Below are 20,802 nucleotides of genomic sequence, written 5' to 3'. Positions count from 1 at the left end.
AAGTCTAGATCTGAATTTTTCCACATTTGCATCATTCTAAAGGTTAGGATCATTGATGTTCATAGTCTTGTGTCAAAATAATCTCATAGAGTCGTGTTTTAGGAAACCTAAGTTAAGTCTTATTGTGTATGCCCACTCGGACTGGTAGAAGATTTGGTCTACACCCGATTTTCAATATGGAACAGCTGACTGAGATAATGAACACGATCAACCAACATTTGGCCGCTATTGGGCACAATCTAGGAACACGAATACCTGTATGGATCAGATAGAAGCGTCCCTAAGAGAAATCTCCGACATTGGAGGGGATGAACAGTCTCACGTAGGGGGAGTAGTTAAGGAACGAGTAGAAAATCGTGGTAGAGGTCATGAAGCACGTGGACGAGGGGTAGGACAAGGAGGAGCGCGATATCCGCAGCCCACTGTCAAGTATCAAGACCGTTATGATGTCGATAAAAGGGTCTTAAAGAGTATTAAAGTAGATGCTCCTAGTTTTGATGAGTGTCTTGACCCAAAAGCATTCTTTGATTGGTTAGCGGACATGGACCATTATTTCGAATGGTATGAGATATCTGAGAACTGACAGGTATGGTTTGCGAAAATGAAACTTGTGGGTCAAGCTAAATTATTTTGAACAAATACGGAGCATAGGATCGAGAGATCAGGAGGTATCCCAGTTACGCATTGGGTAGAGATGAAGGAGTTATTAAAGGAAAAATATCTTCCTCTCTTACCGTCAAAAGCTTCTAGATCAGTGGCAAGCATTACGCCAAGGATTTATGTTGGTTGCAGATTACATTGCAAAATTTGAGGAGTATATGATGTGATGTGATATTCAGGAGGATCCCTTAGTGACATTGGCGTGTTTCAAAGTGGGTCTTCGCATGGATCTACAGTGTGAGCTTATGACCCATGCAGTGAGTGACTTGGATCAGGCTTACCAAGTTGTACAGGAATTAGAGCTTTACCTAAAATCTCTTGTTACGAGGCGCTTTGTGTCCCGAGACTCTATTGTTAGATTTGGTTTTCAGGGAACCAGACCTAACATTGGAAGTCAGCCTAGGGCGCAGGCTAGTGCATTGTTTAAGCCTGAGGATGATAAGGGCAAAGGTGACCTTGGTGTCAATCCTGGCAGTGGTAGTCACTTGAGATGTTATGAGTGCGGAGGTATAGGTCATTTTGCATACTAGTGCACGGCAAAGACTCGCAAGAAAGCCTTAGTCATAGACGAGTCAAATGAAAATGCGGATGACATGGGTGATTATAAAGTTGAGGAATATCACCTAAAGATAGGTGCTAGTGATTATGAAGAAGAAGAACCAGAGACTGCACCACTAGCTGTAGTTAGATGTACTTTAGCGCAGGCCAAGAAGAGTGATGATTGACGCAGAAGCACAATTTTCTACACATTTATCAAGAGCGGTGACAAAAATTGCAAAGTCATCATGGATAGTGGTAGTTGCACTAACGTGGTCTCAGCTAACACAATCACTCGTTTGGGTTTAAAGCCCATCCCTCACCCTCCATCCTATAAGGTTTCTTAGGTTGACACGTCTTCTATGCCTGTGTCCCAACACTGTTTAGTTCCCATCCAAATTGGTTCATATAAAAATATATTGTGCTGTGATGTTTTACCTATAGATGTGGGTCACATCATTTTAGGGAGGCTATGGTTATACGATAGAGATTTCACAATTTTTGGTCGCTCGAACGTGTGTACATTCACGCATGAGGGCAAGAAAATCAAAATTAATCCGTTGCCACCTAAGAGCCACAAGGACAACGCTGAAAATGTGAAAATGAGTAAGTCAAGGATGTGAGGAAATCTATTTTGAAGTCTCTACATATCGTTAATGCAAAAGAGTTTGAGAAAGAGATAGCGGATGATTCGATAGTGTATGCCCTAATGGCTAGGGAAGTTACACTCGAGGTTCATGTAGAGTTATCCCCTGAGGTGACTTCGGTTCTTGAGGAATACAGTGATATATTCCCTGAGGATTTACCGGATGAGCTTCCACCTATGCGGGATAACCAGCATGTCATTAATTTCATCCCAGGGTCTTCTTTACCCCACCTTCCTCATTACAGGATGAATCCTGCAGAGCATGCAGAGTTGCATAAACAAGTAAATAAGCTCCTACAAAAAGATTTCATCCGTGAAAGTATGAGTCTCTGTGCTGTACCAGCGCTATTAACGCCTAAGAAAGATGGTACGTGGTGGATGTGTGTGGATAATAGGGCCATTAATAAGATCACGATCAAGTATCGGTTTTCGATACCGAAGCTTGGTGATATGTTAGACATGATGGCCAGATCCACCATTTTTTTCAAGATAGACCTCAAGAGTGGGTATCACTAGATACGCATACGCTCTGGAGATGAGTGGAAGATAGCCTTCAAGACGAAGGATGGATTGTACGAGTGGTTGGTCATGCCCTTTGGCTTGACTAATTCACCCAGTACTTTTATACATGTGATGACCCAGGTTTTGAGACCCTTTATGAGAAAGTTCTTAATGGTTTATTTTGATGACATACTCATATATAGTACGACTAAAGAGCTACATCTCGACCACTTAAGGCAGATCTGTAGTGTCCTGAAGGTGGAGAGGTTATGTGCAAACTTTAAGAAATGTTTGTTCCTGTCTGATAGGGTTGTCTTCTTAGGGTTCATAGTGACGTCTATAGGGATGCGAGCAAATCCAGAAAAAGTCAAGGCCATAATTGACTGGCCTGAACCGCAGAACATACATGAAGTGAAAAGCTTTCATGGCTTAACCACATTTTATCGTCAGTATTTGAGGGTTTAGCACTATTATGGCTCCCATTACTGATTGCATTAAAAAGGAAGAGTTCATATGGTCTAAGGCCGTAGCTAAGACATTCAAAGATATTAAGGGCAAGATGATAGATGCTCTCATCATGCGTCTTCCAGAATTTTTAAAGTCTTTAAAGTAACGTGTGATGCTTCAGGCGTACGTATAGGAGGGGTACTAAGCCAAGAGGGTCATCCAGTTACCTATTTCAGTGAGAAATTGAATGAAGAAAAATAAAAGTATTCCACCTATGATAAAGAATTTATGAGGTAGTGCAATTGCTACGTCATTGGCATTATTATCTTCTACCACAAGAATTTGTCTTCTTTTCTGATCACGAGGCTTTAAAGTATTTGAATTCCCAAAAGAAGCTTAATTCAAGGCATGCCAAGTGGGCAGCGTTTCTTCAGGAATATTCATTTGTCCTGAAATATAAAGCCGGGATCGAGAACAAACCAACTGATGCCCTTAGTAGGAGAGTGACATTGCTCAACTCCTTGAGTGTAGAAGTTGTCGGGTTTAAGCAATTGAAAGACGAGTATCCCATGTGTCCAGATTTTGGGGGAACATACGTGTCACTCTTAGGTGCCCAGCATAATTCGGGTGAGTTCATGCTGAAAGATGGTTTCCTTTTCAAAGGAGACTGACTTTGTATTCCCTACACTTTCCTCTGGAATTTTCTTGTTTGAGATCTTCTTGCTGGAGGTATTGCTGGCCATTTTGGTCGAGATAAGACCATCGCCCTAGTGAGGATTAATTTTATTGGCCAAGTCTCAAGCAAGACTGGCCAAAATTTTAGGTCAATGTCAAACATGTCAACTGGCAAAACAAAAGAAGCAGAATACTAGATTGTACATGTCATTTCAATGTCACATGCACTGGGGCAAGACATCAGTATGGATTTCGTGCTTGAACTTCCCAAGACAATTAAAAAGCACGATTCCATTTTTGTGGTCGTGGACCGTTTCTCAAAAATGGCTCACTTTCTCCCTTGTTCTAAAACCTCAGATGCGTCCAACATAGCCAAGATTTTCTTTGAGGGGGTAGTTCGATTACATGGTTTACCTAAGGCCATAGTGTCTGATAGGGATGTCTGGTTTACTAGTTATTTTTTAAAGACATTATGGCATATGATGGGTACAAGACTCCAGTTCTCGTCTGCCTACCATCCTCAAACTGATGGTCAAACTGAGGTTGTGAATCGAAGTCTCGGAAATCTAATACGATGTTTGGTGGGTGAACACATTAAAACTTGGGACTTCGTCCTGCTAGTCGCCGAGTTTGCATATAATAGTTCAGTTAATAGGTCTATGGGTATGAGTCCATTCGAGATTGTTAGTGGTTATAAACCTAGACTACCCATAGATTTCTTACCTATGTCAGTCCCCCAGGGGACCTCGGAGTTAGCCGATGCATATTTCCATCACGTTCTTGAGTTGCATGCTGAGATTAAGAGGCGGATAAATGTTAATAATGAACAATATAAAATTTCAGCTGACTTACATCGTAGAATTCAATAATTTAATGAGGGTGATTATGTAATGGTTATGATGAGGCCAGAATGGTTCCACAACGTACCGTTAAGAAGTTACAAGCACGCAGTGCTGGACCATTTAAGATTCTGAAAAAGATTGGGTCCAATGCGTATGTGATAGATCTTCCACCTCGCATGGGGATTAGTTCAATATTCAATGTGAAGGATTTAATGCCTTATTTCAGCCATCCCATAGACCCTAATTTTGTTCCAAACCATTGACCAATTTCTGAATTTTCTTCCCAACCTACACCACCTATGCCTACTATCCTTGAGAAAAGAGAAGAAATTAAATGAATTGTAGATGAGCAAATTGTTTCCACTCGAGACAGTGGATTTCAGAGGTACTTAGTGAAGTGGAAGAACAGACCATCATCCGACTGTACTGATTAACGACAGCAGAGTTGCAGCGACAGATCCATATTTGTTAGAACAACATTAGAGTTTTATCTCACTGGAGTCGAGATCTTCTCAGCCGAGGGGAGTTGATGAAGACATTAGGCCATTCAAAGTATATCAACATACAAGGCATGCATTATCCATGTCAATATGATAGATGACGGATACGGATCGGGTCTCTAGAGGGTAAAGACCTTAAACATATGTCCGTGACATGTATAAGTTGCTTAGGGGATACATTTGGACCGTTGGATCATGAGGATGGTGTGATCGGACCATTGGATCATCACAGCCCACCTTCATTATGCCACCTTCACGGCGCTATCATCGGGCCCATCGGGCATATTAAAATTTCATTTAGTCTATGAACATTTGATTTATTTAAGTTTTGAGACAGTTTGCATACAATTTTGTGCGAATTTCTTTTTTTTAAAACTTTTTTTAGTAGGGGTATTTTGGTAATTTTATGTAATTACGAATTTATAAGGGTTGCCCTAAACCTATAGCATATTATGTTATGTTATATTTATGAAAGCAAAAAAAAAAAAAATCTTTTTGCTTTTGACGATTTCATCTTCGACTTCCAGTGATTGGAAGAGGGCGTGAAGCCCAAGTAAACGATTCTCATCCCCTACTTTCTCATTCTCTCTTTTCTCAAGGTACTCTTTTCTCTAACCTCATTCTCTTCCTTTTCTCCTATAATCTTTACATCTAGAAGCCAAATCTTGTTTTTTTTTTTTAAATCTAAATCATTAGATCTCAAAAGATTTTCATCCTTTCAGCTACCTCAGTAAATCCTTTCAGCTACCTCGCGGTCCCTCTTGTCATTGGGAGGTGCAGGGCTACAGATTTCTAACCTCTCGTCCACAAAATTGAGGCAAAAATTTTTAGGTGGCAAGCCAGATTTCTCTTCCAAGCCGGTAGAGCAACGTTGATCCAGAACGTCCTCAGTAGCATACCGGTTCACTCCCTAGCTGCTTGCCATATTCCGAAGCAAGTGTTGCGTTCCCTAGAAAGATTGATGGCAAATTTTCTGTGGGGCTGGTCCGAAGGAAAACGCAAGGCCCACTGGCGAAGTTGGAAGACGATTTCTCTCCCTAGAGAGGAGGGGGGGCTGGGTATAAGGAGACTCACTTACACCATGCAAGCATTCAGAACAAAGATGGCGTGGTCAGTCCATTTCAAATCAGGTCACGGCCTCTGGAGGGATTTTATGTTATTCAAATATGGCCCGATCAGTAACTGGAACGGGCAGCGCTCCACTCCGGCTTTTGCCTCTCCCATTTGGAAACAGATCCAGCGCCTTATCCCGACAGTGAAGACCTCCTCTCAGCTGCAGATTGGAGTAGGAGACAGCAACATCTGGATCACAAATTGGACAGGGCTAGGTCCCCTGGAGCACATTAACGGTATCCTCATTCCTCACTCTTTGCGCCATCTAAAAATTAACCAACTCTTAGGTAAATCAGGCCCCCTTCCTCCGTCTTCGGTGTTGACAATTATTCCTCAAGAAGTTGCTGATCTTATTTTCCAAGCGGGGTTCTGCACGACTCCTGGACCAGCTGGGGGTGGGGGTCTCAATTCAGAAAGGTTATATATGGTTTATAACAAGCCCTTCATGCTTGGTTCACACACTTTAGTTCCTTACGCAGAATGGGTTTCTATGCAGTTAGACCACTTCATATGTGTTCACCTACTCTTCCAATCAGTGCGATTTGTCTTGCATCTATATGTTGACAACATTATCCTCACCAATGAATGCAACTCTTTGATTTCATCCTTCTACTCTCAGCTCTCAGTTTGACATGAAAGAACTTGGCTCATCGCATTATTTTCTAGGAATAGAAATTGTTCAAGACTCTTGAGAATATTTTTTCTTAGATGAGATATGCTTTAAATATCCTCTTTACATTTTTTTTAAATGGAAGATACCAAGCCAGTTTCCACACCTATTGCCATTGGTAAAAGCTTGTATATCTGTTGTGACCCATATCCTGATCTATATCATTAACGCAATCATCTTGGGATTCTTTTTTTTTATTTTTTAACAACACCTAACTCAAACCCATCTAGATTTCACTTATGATATCAGTCAAGTGTACCAGTTCGCGACTGCTCCTACTATTAACAAATTTATGTTCACCCAACAAATTCAATTTTACTTAAAGAAGTGCTGAACATAGACATGGAGGGTATATTCATCCCTGTTCTACCCTTGCAGTTAAGGCTTACAATGATGCTGATGGGGCTAACAATCCTGATGTTTGGAGATCAACCACTAGATATTTTTTTATCTTAGTCATTGTTTATTGCTCTAGTAATGAAGTTGAATGCCAGTGTCTAGCTTTTGCAGTAACTAACACTACTTGGATGTGCTTTCCTCTTTAAAGCATGGGTATCCCTCTGTCCCAATTACTCTACTTTATGTAAGATAATAAAAAATAGTTGCGTAGCAACTGCAATGGATGTTATCAAATGATAATGGTGGGACCCATTACACGGTACAGGGCTATAATTGCCGTTCTGAAAAATGTGGCCCGTAAAGGGCCAATACGGGCTCATAACGGTCCCATACGAGGCCGGTTCAGTTTCTTCCTTTATTATTATTATTATTTTAAATTACCGTTACAACCACCATCATTGAATGCCTTGATTTTTTGACAAATTCAGTGCTATATGCATGCGTTGGAATCCAGTCTTTCATGCGCATGCCAAATACATGAAAATAAACTTCACCATGCTTGGGAGAAAGTTTCCATCGGGTTAGTGAAGGTTCTCTTAGCGACCTCTCTAAATAATTTGTTGACATCTTCACCAAAGCTTTGTCAAGGGGCCATTTTCGGGGCTTAAGAGCATGTTGGCCACTGCATCCCCAGTGGCTCTCAATTTGAAAGGGGGATGTTAAGGGAAAATGTGTACTATGAGTGTACTCCCATAATTTCTAGGTACTATTGGTATTCAAATTATCTCCAATATTATCTTTATCTCCAGCTCAGCGATACTGATAACACTAGTACTGATATTGATAACGCTAGTAGTATCAGAAATTCCAAGTATTAGTAACGTATTGCTAAGTATCACCAACGTATCAATATCGCTAATGTAATCACCAATAATTTCAACTATGTAAATTCTAGGTGTCGCTTGTATTGCCAATGCATCAATATCGCCAATGTATCACTAATATTTTTTCTTATGTAAATTCTAGTTAATGGTTGTATCATAAGTGTATTGACGATATTTCAATAATATTGCCAACGTATTGATATCATCAAATTTTTATTTATTAGAAAACAATTTATTACGAATTTTTTCATGGGCACATGATTGTATGTGGTGCTCAATTTGTCATTAATAATATTGATTATATATTATCGATATAGCAATATGCACGATATTAAGACCACAATCTTTCATTTCCTTTTCAATTGTTGATAATTTCTTGGTGAAATATTATGTGTTGTTGATATTTTGTAATATCGATGAATGTTTGGATGGAAGGTTGGATGGTTAAAAAGGCCAGATGAGATGGTTGGACTGATTTCTTACAACAACACATGCTTTTAAGGCGCTGTTAAATGAAAACTTGTTATATATGCATTCTTTTTACAAATTTTTGTATTTCTAAATATGCAAATATGTACATTTTAATATCTCCTAAAGTTTCGTTAAAAATTCCACCGTCTTTCCATGTTTCCCCACATTTCCCGTTATCAGCAATATTATCGGCAATATTGATATTGTTTCCATATCCCTGGCCAGCAAAACTTGTAGCGATACCGATACTTCGAACATTGTGTAATATGAGGGTATTCTTCTAATATGTAATTCTACAAGCTTTTTAAGTATAAATCTTTTAGATGACCCTGAGGATATCCCTATGATCTCTAAAGATAAGCTTGAGATGATATCTAGACTCTTACTAGATAGACTTAAGAACTCTACAATATTATACATTTGTAATCATTTATTTGCTCAACCAAGAAAACAAATCTTTTTTGTTTTAATGGAAAGGATTCGTTTAGCGAATCCAAATTAGTTAGGATAAGGCTGAGATGACGATGATGATGATGTATTAAGTAAACAAAACTTGTCCAAACTTGGCGACTAAGAAACTTCCACGTCACGTTTGAGGTAAGATTTTTTTAGACAAAGTTGGCTTAGGCTCGATTAGAATGGTGTAATTGCAGGTGGGGCCTTGCTTGTAAGATTCTTTACAGTTTCTCACGAGGGGTCTCCTGTTTTATGTAAGGGAGTTCCCATCCGTATAGATTTTGTCTTGAATATAATATTAACTATTTTTTTAAAATAATAATAATAATAATAATAATAATAATAATAAAAAGTAAAAAAAAACTTTTTTAAAATAGAAAGGAAATTATTCAATTACCATTTGATAATCAAGGTAACAATTCTATCTTTCAACCCTTTTTTTTCAGAAACTACTAATATCATGTTCACAATAATGAGATTTCATTCATCCTAATATCATTTTAGGAAGGCATATCGGTGCATTTCCAGTTCCATTTTGTGAATGGTACTGACTTATTGTCTTTATAATAGTACAACCCACTTGTCCAAACTTTAACCTTTTTTCCTCTGATTCATATGCGTCAAAGAAAAAAAAAAAGGTGATGAATTGGAAAGTTCGAAATTGCCATTAACCCAAGCTATGGTTCATCCAAGATGAGACCCATTAGCTGTTCGAGAATCGATTGGCATATGCACCAAAATATAATGGTTTGTATGGAGTAAGAACCTACACTGCAATTTACAGAATTGTAGAAGAAGCCTGATGATTAATAAACTTTCAACAAAACAAAACTAATCATGCAGCATCATTTTCTGTTTCCACAATCAGAATTCCCACAAAATCATCATGTAACTCGAAGGATTGACCACCCACAAATCAAGACAAAATAATTCTATAACAACGCGAGCTTCATAATCCACATGGGAGGCCTATGATGATCCAGACCATTCATCCAGCAACTACCACAATGGTGGTTCATAGACACAAAAGTCATACTGATCCGACAACTCTGACCGTCCAATTGTCTTGTATTTCTTTCGTGTTGAACATGGACCATCTATCCTTTCCAATTTAATGATCCACCCGTTCAGGCCACTGATCAGATGGACACTGCAATCTGATCGCTATGCCTATTGAGCTATGACCCACTCCACGTGGTGGTGGACCACACATGAGTTCCACTTCCAAAGTACCATTCTTCCAATCAAACCATAGATGAAAAATAAAACAATTGAGTTGTTCCAGTATCAATCCTTTATGAATTTATACGGTGGGCCCAAATGCTCCCACCTGTAATCAAACGAGACCCTTGGATAGGAGCAGTCCACCTTGAAGTTCACACGGGCCTTAAAATCACACTGATCAGATCATCAGATCCATTCAAATAACGGCCAAAAAAAATGAAAAGAAATACCAGCTTCGCTCTTACCGTCCATTTAACAGACCATCTATCGTGAGCCTGAGATTATACAATCGACATTGAATTTGGGTGTGTGCAATCTAGGGTGGGTTCCCTCTATCCACGGCCATTTTTGTTTTTCATATTGCCCATGCATCAAAAACCTTAAAATTCCTAACATCAGGTATCCAATCCTTAGCTGGATTTATTTATTTTAAATAAATAAATAAACAAGCTCTAAAAGAATTCAAATAGATAACAGAAAATCAAAAGAAATGAGAATTTCTCACCATGAAAAAGAAGCAATCCAAACTGCAAATTTCGTAGTTTTTGAATGCTTTCGCGCTTTTTATAGACATGCGCAGAGAGGACGAGCTTATCTAGCTGCGTCAGACAGAAATACAAATTACAGACATACCCATCTTCAAGCGCCAAAAACAAACAAGCCACGTGGCACTTCTATGCGGGATCTGGGACGTACATAGGACGGGCCTTCTCTGTGATTTGCGAATCCGGACAGTCCATTTTTCATGGTCCGGGCGACTTGGATTCGGTCGTGACCACTCTATAACTGACGTAGGTGCTGGAAAAGCTCTGTGAGCCACACCATAATGTATGTGTTTTATTTCGATTTACTTCATTTTGGGTTCACGCCCTGAAATGAGCTGAAAAATAGATGAATGGTGTGGATAAGATATATACGTCATGTTGGGCCCACAGAGCTTTTCCAGCACCTCACTCGTAATGGAAGCGGATTGGCTGGTGTACACACACTAGCCACATAACTGTTGTAGATAAGTGTCGTGCCAAGACGAGCGCCGACTCCGATTTGTACGAACGGTTCAAAGGAGATGAAAGTTACATGAGCCTTACATCGATGCATTTATTATATTCACACCGTTCATCATTTATTCGAGATCATTTTAGGGCATTAGCCAAAAAAAATTGAATCATATCTAAAGCTCAAATGGACCACACCAAAAATAGCAGCGGTGATAATGATTTTCACCGTCCACCGTAACGTTCATAGGGTCACAAATACCTGTATGAAGAGGAAAAACAAATTTCATGTTGATCCAAAACTTCTGTGACCTAACAAGGGTTTCAATGGTAGACATTCAATCCCCACTGCTTTTTGCAGTGTGGTCCACTTTATCTTTGGATCTGTCTTATTTTCCGGCTCAAGCCTAACGACAAGCTCGCCAAATGGATGGAAGGTTTGTATGTAACACATACCTTATGATGGGACCCACAGAACTTGATGAGGGCAATACACTAGCTATATAGCTGGTGTGTGGTACGCCAGCCAATCTGCTTCCCTATGAGCCCCACCATGATGTATGTGTTTTATCTAGACTATCCATCTATCATATCCAAATCACAGGTGGACCACACCATAGGAAACAGTGTTGAATGAACACCAATGATTAAAAACTTCCTGCTGCCCACTATAGTATTTATTAGTCATCCAACCTGTTGAACACACCCAAATGAAGGGAAAACAAAATTATCAGCTTGATCCAAAACTTTTATTTCTTGTGGTGTGGTCAACTTGGGATTTCGATTTACGTCATTTTGGGTTCATCGAGCCGAATGGTGTGGATAAAATATATACTTCATGTTAAGCCCACATAGGGTTGTACATCGAGCCAAGTCGAGTCAAGGTGGGCCAAGCTTGGCTCGACTTGTCCATGATATACTCAAGCTCAACATTGAAGCTTGGCTTGTTTGCCAAAGTTGTTAAGTCAAGTTTGAGTCGAGTTTACCTCGAGTCGAGTCGAGCTTGTTCATATGTCATGGATTGGGCACAGGTTGCTCGAAGTCGCCCAGTGGGCTGCAAGGGTTGCTCGGAGAAATCAGGATAATAAGAGGGGGGGGGGGCGCAATCAATGAGGCAGAGAATCTCGGGCAATCGGGTTGTCGTGATGGGTGCAGCCATGTGGGCTACGACGTCTGCTCGTGCTCGGTAGGGTGAGGGAAGAAAGAAAGAGATAGAATGGGGATGGTAGGGTGGAGTAGGGTTTTTTAGTAAAAAGTAAAAAACCTTTAAGTTTTAACTTTTTTAAGTTTTTTAACTTTTATATATATATATATATATATATATATATATATATATATATATATATATATATATATATATATATATATATATATATATATATATATATTCTTCGAGTCGAGTCGAGTTGAAGTGCACCATGGTCGAACTCGGCTCAAACTCAACTTGAGCTTAAAAAAGAAGCTTGACTCGCCCAAAGTTGGCCTTTCAAGCCGAGTCAATCTGAGTTGACTCGAACCGTGTCGAGCGAGCTCGACCCATGTACAGCCCTAGGCCCACATAGCTTTTCCAGCACCTCCCTCATAGTAAATGGGTTGCTATAGAATAAGTCTAGATTTTTTTATTTTTTTTTGCCGACATGCTCCAATGATGGGACATAACAGACCAACAGGTTGTATTACCAAGCCATTCTGTGTACACCATGCAAAGATGTGGGCCATTTGGCCGACTATGATGGTTTTAATAATCCTAAGATTATTTAGACTAAAAAAAAAAAGCTTAAGAGGTGATCACGAGAATTTGTAAAAAAATCTACCTCAACTGCACCTAGTATAGTGAGTTTTCTTCTCAAAAGGTTTTTTTAAAAGATATATAAGCCCCACAAAGAATAGAAATTTAGCCTACCCTTGCCGATCTAATATATTCATTTTAATCAGAAGGGCGTGAATTTTAAGGAGAAATTTTGCTATTTTTTGTTTGAAATTTTTCGTGGCCCACAACTACACCAACGTTCTACATTAATTTTGAATTGTTTTCTCTTGTGTGGTTCATATATAATAAGTTTTTTCCTTAAACTTGGGTTGACGATGTGAAATTAAAACCCCTTACATGTGAAATGGATGAATTTGCTTCAAGATCAATCCAATGAACCCCAAATAAGATGTGAATGGGCAGAAAACGTGGGGCCCAAACCCCATGAGACCATTTGATCGTTTTTTCTTCTTTTCTTTTTGTTTTTCCTTTTTTTTTTGACATTTTTTCACTTCTTGGAATCATACGAGACTCAAGCTTCCGCGACAGTTGGTAATTGTACAGCCAAAGTCCGCACTCTTCGAGCAACGATAAAAATTCTCGATCAAACTTCAACGAAGTTAATACCACTCTTTGCCGTAAAAATAATTGTTTTTTTTTTTTTCCACTTGAGATTTCGATCGTTCTAATTCTTTAACTCATGCTCTGTTTGGATTCACGTATAAGGGTGTATTGTATTGTATCCAACTACTGTTCATGTATACGTTCGATCAATTTCAGAATACATCGAAATCAACATGTCATAAATCAATGTTTGGATAGGAGGTATTGTTTGGGAAAATATACAGATTCTTCCTCCAATCAATGTTTGGATACGATGTTTTAAGGTTGCGTATTGTATATACATATAATATTAATAGCACTTGTACAACGGTAGCTATTTTTAAGTTCTCAAAATGGGAACCCAGGTGGGGTCCACTGTCATGTTTATGAATAATCCTACCTGTCCATCCGTTTTGTGATTTCATTTTAGTACATGTTGCCAAAATTGAACTATATCAATAGCGGGCGTGAGTGTAATCCAGGATAATTAGACATCCACAGTTGAAATAGGGATGGGGCCACGAAAGTTTCGATTTATGCTAATATTTTTGCTTTCAGTTCATCCCAATAGAAATGACGTTATTAACGGTATGAATGGCATCTCTTATGGACGAGGAGGATTATTCACAAACATGACAGTGGACCCCACCTAGGTTACCAGGGCAGGAACTTCCTGTGAAAGGCGTATGTAGGAAATCCAAGTGCATGGTAGAGTAAAGTTGATTCTCGATTTTCTATGTGGATCCCTCAATGAGGTCTGCGCTCATCCACACCGTCCATCTATTAAGGCCAAACAGCAAATCGATTCCGTCCGATCAGAATTCCATCCATATACACCCCACCAACGAGGGGCCTCTTGCACTCCAAGAGGGTCATGCAACTTCTAACCTGAATCGACTTACAGTTACAGGGTAGATGCATATCACAGTACGATCGGGAAGGGAGATATTCGTACCTGAACGATCGGCTTTCCGCCGGACGATCTAGTGGACGATTGCCCGATTTACCACGATCCAATATGGTAAGAAGTGTATTTTCCAACAGTATTTTGAAATTAGACCTTCGGAAGCGAACTTTCTCAGCTAAATGGCCACATGTAGAAGGTCAGAGATGATCTAAGGTGCTATTGGAGTAGAAATATTAGGTCCTCCTCAGATAGGAAACCCTCTACAACAGACTTTGCCTCTAGCGCACGCGAATATAGCATCTTGAATAGGTTGTACTGAAGGAAACAGAGTCGTCTAACAATAAACTACCGTCGTTTGAATTTTTTGAAGAAAAGATGTATTCACGCGTATGGTATTCAACGGATCTCAACTCCAAATCAAACACTATATAATGTATTTTAACCTCTTTAATACAATACAATACACCCTTATATGCGAATCCAAACAGGCCCTAAAATGATCTCTCCAAATGGATGGACGGTGTGTTTATAATACATACATTATGGTGGGGCCTACATAACTTGGTGACGTCACTTCTTAGGCAATCACTAAATAATTGTAAACTTTTTTTTTGGTTAGCTTGTTAGTACACCTAGTTCACACTTCACTGTTAGCCACCCCCACTAGGGATTTGATGCCAAGACCTCAGTGTTGAAACGAGGCATCTTTCACTCAGTCTACCACTTGAGTTATGGATCAGGGTGTAAATAATTGTGAACTTTGAATATGCGTAACTGGCCCCACCTCTTATGGTTTATTAAAAGTATTCATACTGAATTAATACCTCAAATGGTCGATTGCTTGATATCTGATGGATGGCTAACATGAAAATCAATCAACAATTCAAATTCAACAAGCAAATTTTTATAAATTGGCATATAATTTTATTAATATCATTTTAGGTTTGCCGTCCTCCTACATAACTTTCTATGATTTGCACGGTTTAATTTGAGTTATATATAATGCTATTAATGCACCAGGGTGGCCCATTGGGCTTTTGGGCGTGGCCCACCTCAGGTCAAGCTTAGGCAAGATTACAGGTTCAAGGGCCAGGATTCAGCTTATATTACGGCCCACTTCTTAATGTTGAGGCACAATTAGGCTAATATTCAGGCCCACTTCTTAACGGTGGGGTGGTGCCTTGTACAAATGTAGGACATTTCTCCTGTTAGGAATCGTCCTACTCTTATCCATGTACATGCATGCATGTACGATTGTGGTTGTAAATATTACTGAAAATGTTATATTTTCAGTAAAGAAGAAAGCTCTGTATTATCATTCTATGCATAATATACGAACATCCTCAATTTACTCATGTTAGTGCTCCAACCCACTCCTCTCTGTTACCGAACAAACCCTCAAGCTCATGTTCTGGCTCAGGCCCAGCAGCAGAGGCCGAGTCTAGGCTCAGGCATATGTTGAACAATGCGTGTCTGGACGGAGCTTGGACTTGCCCTAACCTAGCCACACCCCCAGTTAAACATGAGACACGTTTAAAATCACAAATGCCTGCGTATCTCAGAGTTTGCTGTCATACACTCAATTTGCTGCATGCAGCACAGTTGCCACAATGGAAAGGATTGTGGTAAGATGTCCCCCCAACCATGAAATCATCATACTAAAAAATCAGGTCTGTTTCAATAATCCCGTAAGCCATCCTTATAGCAAAAAGAATGGACGGTTTAAAAGGAATAGCCAACGGTCCACATTCGACTTATATGTATTGCCCCACCCAACCATTTTTGCACATGATAATCTTCACAATGGACCCACCATTGTGACTTTGACAGAAAAGAATGGTTACTAGCAACAACTCTTACAATTCCATGCCTGTAGTTCCCTTGAATTTTCACCTGGAAAGGCAAGATCATTTCATATCATTTCGGCAATGAGAGTTGGAAGAGGCGTGCAGAATCAGTGTTCGAAGTATCGATATCGGTACGAGTTTCCCTAGCTAGGGATACAGAAACAATATCGATATCGCCGATAATATTGTTGATAACCGAAAATGCAGGAAAATATGAGAAAATGGTAGAAGTGAAATTTCAGGATATGCTAAAATACACATATTTACATATTTAGAAATAAAAAATTTGCAGAAAAAATGCATACACAATAAGTTTCCATTTAGTGGGAGCCTAAAAGCATATGTTGTCATAAGAAATAGTCTTACCATCCCATTGATCCCATCTAAATAAACATCTATCGATATTACAGAATATCAATAACTCACAATATTTTGTCAAGAAATCATCAACAACCGGAAAGAAAACAAAATATTGTGGCCTTGATATCGAGCATGTCGCAATAATGATAATATTGAAATATTATCAATATTAGCAACGATAAATAGAAAACAGTATACAACAATGTGCTCATAAAAAAATTAATAAGATTTTTTTTCAATAAACAAACTTTATGTGATATCTCTACATTGATGATATTATTGAAATATCACCGATGCACTTGTGATACAAGCGTCATTACACAGTCAAAAATATTGGCAATATCAATACATTGGCAATATATACCAGCAATGTCTAGAATTTACACAATTGAAAATATTGGCAATACTTAGCAATGCATTGCTGATGTCTGGAATTTCTAATACTACCGGTGTTATCAGTATCGCTACTAGTGTTACCGGTATCGCCAAGCTAAAGATAACGATAATATCATAGATAATTCAAACAACGCGTATGATTTCTTTTTGCTCTGAAAGACTGTTGTTGGTATTTCACCTTATAAGATAGACTTATGAGTGGTGGTTGACACCGTTGAAAACCCATTTCCCTATTTAATGTGGATTTTCTAGTGTTGCTGTTGTTTGCTTCCTTCGGTCCTATAGGTTGATTTTGTGTGTACACTGCCAATGCAATTCTACTGCTGCTGCTGTTGTTGATTATGATGTTTCTGTTGGCAGTTTGCAGATGAAAAACACTTCACTTTGGATATGTTGTTTATTCGTTCTCTTTATAAGAAACATAAATTTGTTGGAGGAACGAAGAGTTCATATTGCTTAATAGGTTTGGAATTTGAGAAGTTGGACACACTTGATGGGCCATCGGATTGAAGTGTCAATATGCCAGGCGTACGGTGGAGATAGCTTTATAATATACTGGCTCCCAGAGTTCATATGCTGGCCATGGAAACTACCTATCGTACCGTCCAGACGACTGGCAAGAAGATAGGCCATGGGCAATTCATCTGTGAATTGTTGCACTAGCACTAGAATGAATGGCCATGGAAAGCACCCTGCAATTCATTCATGTAGATATAAAAATGTACCCTTCAAGTTGTCAGTTTATATATGTGGGGACCATGTTAAAACAATCTAAGCCATTAAAATGGACTCTTCATGGATGGGCCATGCACCAAAAACCCCCCAGACTGGGACCCTAGCTGTACAACAGAGTCTTTTCTTGGTTCAATGTGAACTGATTCTGTGTTTTCTTTCTAAACCAACTATCGAAGGGTTAGGCTTCTTTAAATATGGGGGTTTTTTTGGTGCATGGGCCGCCCAATGGGACCCATGGAATTAAAACCGGATCTGGCCTACAACCCTAAGTGTTGAGGGGCCCACCATGATGTTTGTGTTATATCCACTCCATCCATCTGTTTCGCCAACTCATTTTAGGACATTTGCATAGACAAAGACCCAAAACACAAGTAAGCCACACCACATGGGGCAGTGAGGATTGAACACCCACAATTTGAAACCTTCTTGGGCACCACCGGATCAAGTCGTTATTTGTTTTTTCCCTAATCCATTAGGAAATCATCTTATGAAGGTGTGGGCAGATGAACATCATGGTTGGGCCGTGGAAGGTTTCAACTGTGGGCATTTCCAACCCTACTGATTCATATGGTGTGGCCACTTGAGTTTTGGATCTCATGTTTGGGCCTATGCCCTAAATGATCTGGCAAATTGGATAGACGGAGTAGGACCCACAAGTGCTTGGGCTTGTAAGATGGTTGCAGGCAATCCACGTGCGTGTTTGGATCACGTCAAATCATAGTAATGTAGTGTTATGGGTAGTAAAAATGTAATAATTACCATTATTACCCTATTCAAAAGTAAAACGGAATACTGTTCCTATGCAATACTCTTCCATTTTCACTATCCACGTGTAAAGTACTTTCATTTGTTAAACACATTTAGATATAATTTTGTCCATGTGTGTTATATCCACACTATCTTATCTATTTTGCAATATCGTTTTGGGGCAGGTCCTCAAAAATGTGAAAGATCCAACACTTCTAGGGACCTCAAGAAGTTTTCAATGGCAGACATCCAATCCCTACTGCTAACTGTCATGTGGTCCATTTCGAATTTGTATCTGCTTCATTTTTGTCTCATTGCATAAAATGATCGCACAAGAAGGGTAGACTACGTGGATATAACACAAACATCATGGTGGGGCCCATGAAACTGTCACATTAACCCACGTGCACCCATTCTCGCCAAAGGATTCCAGTGATTTGACAGTTGGCAATCTCCAATCAAAGGAAAACAATAATGATGTGAGTTTTACTCTTATGTTACCATGGTTTCCAATAATCCAAACACACCCTAAAAGCTGATAATACATTGGCTAGAACCGGCTACATGAACCACTCAGGTTACTTACACCTGTTTCAGGTAAGAAAATATTCAAAATTTGGTCAGTTCGGCTTGTTGGCTATACAAACCAAGCAACCTATCAAGTGTGCTAGATTTTAGTTGCTTAATTCCTATCATCTATTCAGTCAATCAACCTATTGACTGAACGGCCCACGTAAACAGATCGAGGCCCAGTCCGGGTTTGAATACATTGGTTTGTATCACAGAACCCTGGTCCCCACTAGCTCGGCTTGTACTGTAAACAAAGCAAAAACAATGAAGGCTTTGAGGAAAATGATTCTCCTGTGCTTTTCTGTGTATTTGAGACAACCCTAAAGAGTTGAATATATAGAATTTTACAACGACTATACAAGGTAAAATGATTAATACAAAATCTTCTAATTATACATTATCTATCTATAGAATCGGCTATACAAGGCATGTGGCCTGTCTAACATCCCCTTTCAAACTAATGCTGGTCATCGATAAGTAATAGTTTGCTAATTAAAAATGAGTGTTGTGCAGAAGTGAGGGACTTTGTGAGAATGTCAACAATCTGACCATGAGAAGCAACATGTGGTAGCGAAATAAGCCGAGACTGAAACTTCTCGCAGATGAAGTGACAGTCAACTTCAATATGCTTTGTCCGTTCATGAAAAACCGGATTAAAGGCACTCTAAATGACACTCAGATTATTTACATGAAGTGGAGTAGGATCTTGTAGATGAACGCCCAAGTCAGAAAGAAGTCCACGTAACCAGATAATCTCACTACAAACTGCTGACATTGCTTTATATTTGGCTTCCGTGCTTGATTTGGAAACAGTGGCATACTTCTTACACTTCCAAGAGATGAGAGAAGTGCCAAGAAAAATACAGTAGTCAGTGGTAGATCCGCGAGTGAGAGTACAACCCAGCCTAGTCAGCATCTGAATTAGCACGAAGATCAAGAAGGCTCGTGGAGGAGAAGAACAGAGCTCGATCCGCAGTTCCACGTAGGTACCGTAAGATGCGCAATACTGTAGTCATATGAAGAGTTCGAAGAGCAGAAATAAATTGGCTAACAACTTGAACCACGTAGGCAATATCAGAATGAGTCATTAAGTAAACTAGACTCTCAATCAAACGGCGGTATAATGTGGGATCCGCAAGGAGTTCACCATCGTCACGGCCATATTGAACGTTAAGTTCCAAAGGAGTCTGAACTGTCTTCTGATCCATTAAGGAGGCCAAGGCGAGAAGATCCTTGGTATATTTATGCTGGCTAACTAGGATTCCACGTATAGATCGCGAAAATTCAAGTCCAATAAAGTATGTCAGATGACCCAGGTCCTTCATCTTGAAGGATGACTTCAGAACTTCTTTTAATGCCAAGATGCCAGTATTACCATGTAAACAAAGCAAAAACAATGAAGGATTTGAGGAAAATGATTCTCCTTTGCTTTTCTGTGTGTTTGAGACAACCCTGAAGGGTTGAACATATAAAGTTTTACAACGACTATACAAGGTAAAATGATAAATACAAAATCTTCTATTTATATATCGTCTATCTATAGAATCGGCTATACAAGGCATGTATCCTGTCTAACATGTACAAGCTCAAATCCTGAACAGTACTGCAAAAACTTTTTGACTGAGCACAACTTGTTGGAATGCAAATTTCCTCCTTTTTTTTGCATTATTGTAACATGTTTTGGAGATTTCCACACCCTGCAATACTTTTTGCGAAGATCATTAATATTTCTTTATTTCCATGAGTCTATTACTAGATGAAGGATTATCCAATAACATTACCTTTATAACTTGGAGGCATTCGCCATAGCTCAAAGCAATGGCTGTTTTTGAATCCGAAATGCTTGCATGATGAAGTATCCAGCTGACATGAGCTTGCCAAGATCCACATTGGTCTTTACACCGAGCCCATGGAGCATATACACGAC

The 20,802-nt window shown here is 39.3% G+C and overlaps 1 protein-coding gene across 3 annotated transcripts in view; it reads right to left on the bottom strand.

Moving 5' to 3' along the window:
* LOC131228246 (hydroxymethylglutaryl-CoA lyase, mitochondrial-like) overlaps positions 1-20,802 on the bottom strand; it is a 97,467-nt gene that overhangs the window by 38,517 nt on the left and 38,148 nt on the right. The window contains exon 3 of one of the 3 annotated variants that reach the window (XM_058224144.1): positions 17,244-17,515. The exons of the other annotated variants lie outside the window; for them this stretch is intronic. The gene's annotated coding sequence lies outside the window, so the exon portion shown is untranslated. Of the gene's footprint in view, positions 1-17,243; positions 17,516-20,802 lie in introns of those variants that run through there. 3 annotated transcript variants of the gene reach the window in all.

Source organism: Magnolia sinica, chromosome 15 (genome assembly GCF_029962835.1).
Source record: "Magnolia sinica isolate HGM2019 chromosome 15, MsV1, whole genome shotgun sequence".
Taxonomy (NCBI): Eukaryota; Viridiplantae; Streptophyta; class Magnoliopsida; order Magnoliales; family Magnoliaceae; genus Magnolia; species Magnolia sinica.
This window is presented reverse-complemented; position numbering and strand designations above follow the sequence as displayed.